Consider the following 11,969-nt stretch of genomic DNA (forward strand, 5'->3'; position numbering starts at 1 on the left):
TTTGGAAATGTTTCAACTGGAAAGAAGAAATTCAAATCCGTGGCTTCAGATGTTGGAACGAAGACATTACGTAAACAGCTACGTGGTTGAAAAATTAGGAAATTTCTCATTTTTTGAAAAAATCTTCCAAAAACCAGTAAAATTCGTCGAACTAAAAAAAATTTACTCTGAGCGAAAATGAAAACTAGATCAACAAATAATAGCAACTTTCGTTACTGTCACTTTAAAAACTCCCGCTTGGAGATTTTTTGACAAAATTCCTGTTTTGGAACCAATTGAATCTTCTCATGTTCAAGAAGTTTGTCCCAGTAGTTCATTGGATGAAAACAGCGCTGTATTTGAGTTTGAAACAGACAGAAGTATATAAATCTTGATATGAGAGATAACTACCTTCAAATCAATGTTATATTACAAAAGGGAAGATTGTTTGATGTCTTTATGAAAAAATACGAGCATCAGAAAGCAGATGTGAGGGAATGTCTTTCACACATGATGATTTGTATTATCTAACTCACGTCAACAATTTATTACATTCACTTATATTCAACTGTGAAAAATATCTGAGCAATCAACTTGTTTACAACTCAAATGGTCCCTACGGTCGCAAGGCTTTAATTTCTAATGAATTTATTGCTTCAACAAGAAATAATGAAGGTATTTTGGCTTGTCATGATTAGGAATTTGAAAAAAAGACTCGTGATTTTGAGAAAGGCCCTTTCACAGATCGAGAGGAAAATTAGCTATTGATTTAATCCAATGTGAAAAGTTACTGCTTCCAAATACAAACGTCAGACTGAAATTGATTCGTGCAAGAACCAATTTTTACATGATCTCCTACCATGCTCACGTCTCCCTTAAGGTTCTTTAACGAAGTGTACCACCAGACTATCAAATATCAGTTAACTCATCAACCTGCTTGTCATTACTTTATGGAAAAAAATAGACGTACATTTATTTTCCCATCAGGGCAGATCTAGTTTATTCAGAAAAATGTTTTTAACAATGCTCCAATCCGAGAAGTTTCGATTGCAATGAACACAAATTCGGCATTCACAGGGCATTTTCAAAAAATTCTTTCCATTATCAGGAATTTGGTTTATGAGAAATTAGAACTGTTCGCAGAGGTAGAGCTATAGTATCAGTTGATACAATCAATGACTCTAGGGCATATGTAACAACAATGAAAGCAATGAACATTAACGAAGAGGTTTCTGCGTTACCAAAAAATCTATTTCAGAACCATTACGTACTTGTATTCGATCTCACTTCACTTCAAGATGCTGGAAAAAATATTCGTTATCCTGAACTCAGCGGTGAAATTTTTCAGATAGAAAAGTTTTTTCGACTTCCCGCAAAGAAGCGTGACAGTATTAATTGTTATAGGAGAGAATGTCCACTGTTAAAGTTGATCAGTTCGCAACGGTTGCTCAAAATGTCTGAAGTTTTTTGCGGCACCTTTTTCTTATATTTTTCAAATTTTTATGGGTTTTACATTATTGCTTTTTGAATTGGAACATTTATTGGTTATATATAATTGTCAAATAGTTGCCATTCCCTTCTAATTTTCTGGTACTTTATAAATAACTTTTTTTTCTACCCCACCTCCCATAACAATTCAGTTGAGATATTTCAAAAATCAAACAACGTTTCATTAGAACAGGGTAAAAAGTCCAATGATTGTTGCTTTTGTAGAGAACAAGTTTTTTCATCTTCACTGTACAGTTAGAAATCCGCGTGTTAATGGTAATTGAGAAGTAAAGCAGAGAATAAATTTTATTCCTGGATAACGCATCTCTGAGAAAGATTATTGAACGAACCCAAGAACTCAAATTCCTGTATTTTGGATCCTCTCCTCCAAATTGTATACCAAGTCAACCCTCATTCAGCCTTGCTATCATCAAAACTTCTCCGAGCAGTGAAGCTGGAGAGCATTGGATAATGATTGCTCGATTCAATCGAACTTTTTACTCAGCTGACTCTTTGGCTCGTCCAATCTGTCGTACGCTATTAGAAATCGATAGTCACTTGTGGTGCGTGTTAGCTTAATGTTTTTAGAATTGCGAATCACGCAGCGAAATCTGGACTTAATTGCTTTGTGCTTACTTGCGGCGCTGGTTTGCAAAGAGAGAAGAGCAACTGATATTGAATTGCAAACGTGAAAGTCTAACTCAAGTACTTGTAAGCAAGAATGAACGTGTGATCAGACATGTCTAATCACAAAGCGTGAAACCAAGATAGGATGAAATAAAGTATCTCAAGACACAAAGTATGAACAAGGACGAAATGGAAATGAAGGGCAATTGAAATGAACTAAATAAATACATTGCATGAAATTTTACTGCATCAATTAAATAATTGAAAAGTTAAATGTACACAGGCATCACATACCCCTTGTTGTGAGAGAAGAAAAATTGTACTTAATGAACATATTTTTGTGAATAATAATAGTATTAATATTTACAAAATAATACTTGGTCCACGGTTATATAAATAATAAAAAAATATGTACTGGTTATCATATCTGATAATAGGGTAATACTTAATTATGAGTTCAACACTTTTTTGCAGTTTTATTATTTGGAAGTAAATCACTCAGCCATCTCTAGATTCTCAGCCTCGAAGACTGACATCGACCTCACATCGTCCTCCAAAGTAGGGGTCTGCTGGTCGAATAATGGGTGGACGCGAGAGTCAAAGGTGATACTTCTCCGATAACAGGGGAATTGTTTGTCTCCTCTGGTTGTTGTGTAGCAATATTTTAGAAAGTCTCCACAACTGATGCAGGTGGGCGCTGGAAGTTTTCAACGTCTCCCGCTCGGCGGGGGCGTTTTGGCGGAGCTGTGATTCGTGAGTCCAAAGATGAATTGTCAAAACCGTAGTATGAGGGGCTAAAGTGACTATGGCTATTCCAGGATCTTTTATGGTCGGAGTCGTAGGGCTCACTTTCAAAATGTTGGAGCCTGGGGCCAAGACCTCGTACAGGCCCTCCAGATTCTTTTTCGATCTTCTTTTGCATTGAATCTTGCGGGCCATTTTGAGCTGTACAGCTCTCTCTGTGATCGGGATTGGCCTGCAAGCACCCGAGCGAAGAAATCGAGACTCGCCAACCGCGTTCTCTCTTTCTCTTTCGCTGGCCTCCGGCGTTGCCCGAGTCATTCGGAGCTCCACTTCAATGTCGCTCCTATATACATTGAGCCACTAATCATCCTGTAGAATGGCCTCGGGTGTGACTATGTCTTCATCTAATTAGTGGTTTATAATATTTTCATTTGAGATATCAGATAATTTAGGTTTAGTGGAGATTACGCTCAGCGGGGTGTTAGGTTTTCGGTCAAAGTGTGCTTCGAATGGCGAGATCTTTGTTGTTTTCTGTTTACATATTCGCAATCGATGAATGATAACCTCTATTGCATGCTTAACATGAAATTCGTTATTAGCCGATTTTCATTCTTGGCTCCATGCCAGTCTATTCTTACTCGTTTGAATTAGTCTTTCTACCAAACCAATAGGACGATGGTCGTAAACAGGAGCTTTAATAATTTCAATGATAATATTTAAATGAAGGTCTTTACTTGATTTCCAAAGCAAACATTTTGCTTGATCCACTCGAATGGAAGGTGGATTAACGTGATTTTCGATGTACTTGTCCAAAAAATTTAAAACATTTGATTCGTTAGCTTATTCATATATACATGCAGCGGGATATTTTAGAGAAACGATCTATAGCAGCTAAGAAATAGACTTCACTGCATTTTTTGTCAAAAATTGGTCCTCCAAAATCAAATTGGATCTCATGATTCGGTTCAACGCACGGTATATGAGGTCAAAATTGTTTAGCAGGGATTAGAGTTTTAAAATTCTTACCCATTGCTGTGCAGGGTTTGCACTTCGTTGCTTTGACTATTGATTCGCAGTTCATGTATGGCCACCAGCAGTGCGTGGTCTTGCATATCATCTCCCAGGTACCTGGGTGGCTCGCGTGTATATCATCAATCAGGGCTTCGCGGATGACGTTAATTATAGCGACTTTGTCGTCGATACATACAACCGGAATGACCCTGGAGATCTCTCCGATATGTATGAATATAGGGGTTGAAAGCATTTCATCGGCTTTCATTATTTGTGAGGATGCAATCTCGAACCTCTTTTACAACAGCGTCTTTGCTAGTGAGAGCTGCGATCAACGTTATACTAAGAAACTGATTAACTATATTGCGAATGTAGGGACTTGGGGGCTGGTTGTTGGGGCAGCACTGATATTTGACGACATGGCTGGGGAAGTTGGAGTTGTAATTGTGGTTGGATTCGCGGTGCGAGTAGCGTTTGGCAAAGTTAGGGGCTGATTTGTAGAATGAGATGAACTTGGGGGAGTAGAGGGTGAGATCTCGGGGCGTGGGCAGTCGTTGAAATGAACTCTTGCAATTGGCTTTTTAGAACGCATGTTATTCGTATTTGAAATGATTTAATTAATATCTGAGTTTTTTTTCAAAATGTGAAGGAAGTTTTGAAGAAGATTTATGCAATTACGACGAGAGGTATTTGAGGCAAAAAGCACTGATGCTAATTTTGGGTAGTGAGTTTTAGAAATATTTTTGGAATGAGCCTTATTTGGCGGGAAATTAGGCTTATTGAAATGAGTTTCACGCCTCGCGAACTACTTTTCATTCTGATTTTCGAACGATTGTTCGAATTGAATGGAATTTCACTAGCGAGTGAAGTGTTAAATTGTTTTTGCGACGCGGAGTATGCATATTTTTAATTGCTTAAATTACAGCTTGCAATTGTAAATTGATTTTCCGGCGCAGGGAACAAATAATAATCATGCTTATGTACACGAATAGCCAGTTTGCTAGTTATTTTAACCGCTTTAATTGTAGATTCAAATTTAGTGTGTGATGTGAGGTGCGGGATCATGTGTTTGTATTAATTCGTGTAAATGGGGTGCGGGTTCTTTAAATTTTACGCAGAAAAAAGTTTTAATCTGGCAACGAAGATTTCCTCATCATATTCAGACACTTTTTGCTTTTTGTTTTGTTTATCGTGATATGTAATCCACCAACCCCATTTTTGCACCTGGCAAATGTTCGATACGAAAATAGAAAGTGGGATATTTAGAGAAAAGATCTATAGCAGCTAAAAAATAGACTTCACTGCCCTTTTTGTCGAAAATTGGTCCTCCAAAATCAATTTGGATTTCTTGATTCGGTTCAACGCATGATATATGAGGTCGAAAATGTTTAGCAGGGATCAAAGATATACAATTCTTACTCATTGATGTGCAGGGTTTGCACTCTGTTGCTTTGACTAATGATTCGCGGTTCATGTATGGCCACCAGCAGTGCGTGGTCATGCATATCATCACCCAGGTACCTTGGTGGCTCACGTGTATATCAGAAATCATGGCTTCGCGGAGGACGTTAGGTATAGCGACTTTCTCGTCGACACATACGCAGCCGGAACGAAATTGGAAATCTCTCCAATATTTATGAATACAGGGGTTGAATGCTTTTCCTTGGCTTTCATTATTTGTGAGGATGCAATCTCGAACCTCTTTTACAACAGCGTCTATGCTAGTAAGAACTGCAATCAAAGATTTACTAAAAATCTTATTAACTATCGAATGTAGGTACTTGGGGGCTGGTTGTTAGGGCAGAACTTATATTTGATGACAGGTCTGGGAAAGTTTAAATTGTAAATGTGGTTTGATTCGCTTTACGTGTAGCACGTGGCAAATTTAGGGACTGATTTGTTGCGCGAAATGAACTTGAGGGAGTAGAGGGTGGGTTCGCGGGGCGTGAGGAGTCGGTGAATTGAACTATTGTAATTGGCTTTTTAGAAAGCATGTTATTCGTATTTGAAACGATGTAATTAATATCTGAGTTTTTTTCAAAATGTGAAGGAAGTTTTGAAGAAGATTTATGCAACTTAAAACGAGAGGTATTTGAGGCAAAAAAGACTGATGCTATTTTTGTGTAGTGACTTTAAAAAATATTTTTGGAATGTGCCTTAATTGGCGGGAAATTCTCCTTATTGAATTCAGTTTCGCGCCTCGCGAAATACTTTTCATTCTGATTTTGAAAGATTGTTTAAAATGAATTGCATTTAAGTTGTTTTTGCGACGCGGGGTCTGCATATTTTAGGTTGTTTGAATTACAGCTTGCAATTGTAAATTTCGCGGCGTGGAGGACAAATAAAAATCTTGCTTATGTACATGAGTAGCCAGTGTGCTAGTTATATTAACCGCTTTAATTTTAGATTCAAATTTAGGTGTGATGTGAGAGGCGGGATCATGTGTTTGTATTAATTTGTGTAAATGGGTGTGGGTTCATTAAATTTTAAATTTTATATGTTGACTGATGCAGAAATAAATTTTAGTTTGGCAACTATGAATTCTCATCATATGCAGACACTTTTTTAGCTTTTTGCTTTGGATGTCGTGAGACGTAATCCACCAACCCCATTTCTGTCCCTGGCAAATGTTCGATATGATATTGGAAAGGTAGTAGTCTATGGATCCAGCAAGTTAAACGACTGTTTTATGATTTATTGGAACAATTTTCCTTCAATATGGAAAGAAGGGCGCTGTGATCTGTAATTACTGTAAAGTGTTTACTATACAGGAATTTTGTAAAGTATTCAAACGAACAAATTAAACGGAGAAGTTCTAGTTCATTGACACCATATCGTTCTTCGCACCAATTCAAAAATGAAAATGTAAATGCAATTGGTTTCAAGTGCTGCTCCAAGACCGAGCGGCGTCACATTTTACACGTGTTTCCAGCTGCGTGTTGTGGTGACTATTCTCAGTGGCATTCGCAATACGGTTCTTTATTTCAAAAAAGCACTTTTTATGCACATCAGTCCAGAGAAATTTAGATGATTTGTTCATTAAAGGGCGGAGTGGATGACTAATTTGTGCTAGTTTTGAAATAAACTTACTGATATAGTGTACTGAACCCCGAAAAGAACGGAGTTTCTTTAAAGAATTTGGTGCTTCAAGAGCCCAAATAGTTGAGCTCTTGCTCTCGATGGGTGAAATACCCGATTGTGAATTGTTGTATACAACCTAATCAATCTCTGATTTAGCAAACATGACATTTTGGGAGATTTATCCTAAGATTTTTGTCATCCAACCGATTGAGACAATATAGAACGTAATGTTTATGTTCTTCTTCTGATCTTTTACTTACAATCAAGATGCCATCGGGAAAACAATAGTCATTCTTTAAACCAATAAAAGTATAATTCATTGCTTTTTGAAATTCTGCCGGCATATCTTTTAAACCATAAAAACCAGTTTGAAATCTATAAGTGCCTGTCATGTCGCAGCTAATTATATCAAAACCTCAGTGGTTTGCTGTGTTAGTATCTAAGTTGAATTGACTGTAAGCGTACATTGAGTCTAGTGTAAAGAAATAGGTTGTGTTTTTCGATGCGTGAGCACTAATTTGTTGATAGATTCAATATGCGTATCAATATTAGGCATTTGATATTTGTTTTTGTGAATGGCTTCGTTTATATTTTTTGAAACAAGTGCAAATTTGATTTTCTGGTCTTTTCTTACGGTTACTGCAATGGGGGTAATAAAATACTTATCAGGACAATTAGTGGGCTTTATTATTTCTTTTTCATCTAATAGTTTTTTGAGCTCAGAATTAACTTTATCTTGAAGTTTAATAGGTATGGGTCAACCCTTTTGATGTCTAAGTTAAAAAATTTGTGAAAACTTGGATTAGCCACGTGATTTTTTGATCGTCCGATGCGCAAGATTAAGTAAGGAAAATTTTGTGCAATATGTTCTTTGAATTCTGAGGAAGATGAAATGATGTTCACTTGATTACCTGGGGTTGAAGAGGATTGTGTTATAGATAGGCTTAATTGATCAAACAAATGTCGACCGATTAGAGATTTTAAGCCATCAGCGACGACCGTGAATGTGGACGAATTTGAAGTTCAACCGTTGCAAGTAATTGGAGCCTGTACTTTTCCTCAATGTGAATCGGTTCATTCGAGAATTTCCTGAGTTGCGGGCATACGTTCTCGCGGATCCAGAAAGCGCGTAGGCTGTTTCTCACTGATTGCGACGCGAGAGACCGATTGAGAATACTGCACGAGCTCCCGGAGTCCACGAGGAGCGTATTTGAAATTTTACCAATTTTGATTGTCATGTTTAGAGGTTCTATTTTCGCAATGTCGTTTGGATAAGGGCGACCTAATATCCTCCCCACTGCTGTAGCCAGATTCATATAGTTTAGCCCGCTGAAGGAAATTCACCGAATTGTCAAGATCCGGTTCTTTATCTACTGTATTCAGGGTTCTTTTCTTTGGAATTTTGGGCTTCACATTTTTTTTGCTTTCGGTAGACTTTGGCAAATGTTCATTAACCCGCAGTTGTTACACGTCTTGCTTTTAGCAATGCAATTATCTCAATGGTTCGGGAGCCGGTTTCCGCCGCAATGTGAAAATTACAGGGATGGGCGATTGGCATGTTTTCGGGAATTGTTTGAGAATAACCAATTTGATGATCGTTAGTTACTTGGAAAATGAATTGCATTCACGCTGGTCGGGATGAGGGTCTTGTTGTGTTGTTGAATTTGATGCTGGTTTCACATCCCCAGCTCCATAATAATAGCCAATTCCACTGGCTGTCGCGGCTCTACTGTTTGTTTAAGGAGTTCTGAAAATTGGCGATGAATACATCACGTATTAGGGTTTCCTCCTTATTTCCAAAATCGCAATTTTCAGCTAATTCTTTTAGCTTTTCGTGGAATTGCTCAACAGTCTCACCTAGAAATTGTTTCGATATCAAGAAGACGTGGCGATCGAAGGTGATATTCCTAGGTCGTATGAACGCAGCCTTTACAATCTTCCAAAATTCCGCAGTTGACAATGTATCGACCATTAAATGCTGGTCTTTGCAGTTCAGGATCCGTCGTCTTTACACCCCGATTCTCAAGTAGAGAAATGAGACCGCTTTTTGATCACGTTTGGCCATGGTTCATCTTCGCACATTATACCGATTTCAATCATTCTTGGACACTTGTTCTGCCCATTCATTTTTTGCTGAGCATTGCGGGCTTTTCTTTCTCTCTCAGATTGTGCCGACGAACCAACTATCGTCTCCGCATATATAACTTCAAACGGGAGGTCCACTATCTCAGGTTTTGGTCCGAGTAAAGTGTTGGTAATGATATTATACTTTGCGAGTAGTGCCAGTTTGTATTTTACTTTCCTTTTTTCCCAACGAAGGGGAGGTTCGGGTGTCGGCTTGTCCCAAAATACATCTATCTCGAGCGGTGTACGCTTGTTTGCTGGCTGCGCAATATCATACGCTATTAGAATTCGATAGTCAATTGCGATGCCTGTTAGCTTAATACTTTTAGAACTGCGATTCGCGGAGCGAAATCTGGACTTAATTCTTTTGTGCTTACTTGCGGTGCGAGTTTGCAAAGAGAGAAGAACAACTGATATCGAATTGCAAAAGTGGAAGTCTAACTCAATTGTTTGTAAGCAAGCTTGAACGTGTGATCACACACGTCTGATCACGAAGCAGGAAACCAAGATAGGATGAAATAAGTTAACTCGAGACACAAAGTATGAACAAGGATGAAATGGAAATGAAGGTAAAAAAAATGAACTAATTAATTAAAACGTAAAACATTTTATTGCGTCAAATAAATGTAATGTTAAATGTACACAGGTATCACACAATCACACAGTACAAGTTTTTGAATAGAAAATATCAGAAAATGATACAAAGTCCAATTCAGGAAGCAGATAGTTTGTGTTTTTTAAACAATTTTTGCAGCATTTCAGCTTTTTATTTTTTTTCAAGCAAACCTTAAAAATGTTCATGATGTTCATGTTTTCAACGTTATTAGTTATTATATGTGAATTAAATAAAATTAAAATAATATCAGTCGAAATCTAATAAAAAAGACAGAAATTTTTTCATAAATTTCTAAGTTCTTCATTAGTTAATTAAATTTTTGGTGTCGACTTTATTAACCACTCGGCTATATGTACTTTGCAACTCTTTCATTTTGTACTGTTGTCATGTAAACTTTTGATTAATTTTGTGTTTGAATGTGCCTAATTTATTCTGTGTCTGTTTTTTTGTACTTTTTAATTCCTTTTTTCTTTTATTTGTCATTTTTCCAAGTTATGAGTGCTTAAAAGTCCATTAGTACTGTGACAATGTCAGATTAGGAAGAGGTAGTTTCCATCTATCGAGCTCTGGGTTAAAAGCCCAGCCCGCTACTACACCCTTTCTCAATACATGGGGTCTACACCCGCCCCGTGGACTGCCCCTCACTCTATTACTACTCTCCCCAACCAGAAAAACGCACCAGGAAGCCCCCAAAATTTTGTCACAATATGAATTTACTTATAAAATATTAAAATAAATGTTAAAATTGAACTCTGGAAACTTTTTTTGACATTTATCTAAGGACGCTATTCCAAAACAATTTATTCTCAGGTGACAGTGGGAAAAATACTTTCGGTCATTGACTTACCGTATAAAAACGAAACAATAAAGATAGTCGGCAGTTTGCCGGAAATTATTGTCCATGTGTGCCCTGGCTATTCTTCGACTCTCGCTCCTTTTTCGGATTTAAAAAGAGAAAAAAAGAAGAAAGGGTACAACCTTAGGTTCAAAGTGTCAAAAAGTCTTCCTAATTGAAATTATGTTTTAGTTATAGTTATGTTGCACAGTAATAATTATTTCAGCATCGTTCTTTGAGGCTAATGAGATTTTTAGCAACAGCAGTTAACATTCAATCGATTGAACTTTGATAACCTACTGCAGTATGCCGTAATCCCCCATTTGTGGTTCATGCCATTTCTTTTGATTTTGCGCTTTTGACCTTGGTTGTAATCACAACCTTGCATATAATTGCTTAATGCATTCTTAACCCAATTACGCTGCAACAGTGAGTAAAATAAGTTAGAAGTCAAATGGAAAAACTGAGGTCAGGTCCAAAACCAGAAACCAGAACTTAATTAAACTTTGCACGGAGACAATAAAATGAAAGAAAAAGTTTTCAAAAGTGTTTACAATAACATCTACAAGTTGCGCCATCTAAGATTGAGTTCCCGAGCGCTATTGACATATAATCTGTTCAATCACAGACCAGTGGCACGAAACACAACAAACCTATACTTAACAGAAATTAAACATGGACCGACAAAAACCAAAGAAATATACAAAAAGGTTTCCTTAATTTCAGCAAAGACTAGCCTATCGACATCCAAACACAAAAAAATCTTAGATTGAACTATTGAAAAACATTATTAAAGCTGTCAAAAAACTTTTTAAAAAAAGAGACAAAATTAGCTCGAAGTTGTAGTTAGATTGCGATGTTTACGTTATGCTGAAAATTGTCAAAAGACTGCTAATTGTAAATTAGTAGTCAATTTTAATGCGAAAAGAAAGTTGGCTAATAAGAACAGAAAAAGTCAGAGTTAAAAAAAATTTAAACCTACATCAAAAGGTCAGCACATTTTGGAAAACTTCACACAAAACAAAATCTCTGAAAATTACGATTGAAAAGAGTGCTTTTTAAAATCAGTATATTGTTGCAGAATAAAAAAAGCGCAAAATCACTACTCTTTGATATTCGGGAAATTCTAAATTTTTGCATTTGCAAGAGTGATCTTCAAGTCCTTTTATACAATATCTGGGTCCAATAGGAACAGATCAACATAACTTTTCTTCAAAACAAAAAAAATAGTTATAATTTCAAATTAGCTTTGTTGCAACTAAAAAACAAAGCTGAGACTTATGCATAGTGCAATTGCTCTCAAAAGACGTATAAAAAACAATCAGAAAACCTCAATTCACCTTAACACCTCCATTTTTTTTTACAAATTTTGTTTTCTTGGTAGCCATTTTCAGAGCAAAATAAATCACGTAAGACCAAAAATTGGTTCATTAAAATGAATAATGAATAAAGACAACGGTCAAA

This window comes from Convolutriloba macropyga, chromosome 15, assembly GCF_964194025.1.
Source record: "Convolutriloba macropyga chromosome 15, txConMacr16.3, whole genome shotgun sequence".
NCBI lineage: Eukaryota > Metazoa > Xenacoelomorpha > Acoela > Convolutidae > Convolutriloba > Convolutriloba macropyga.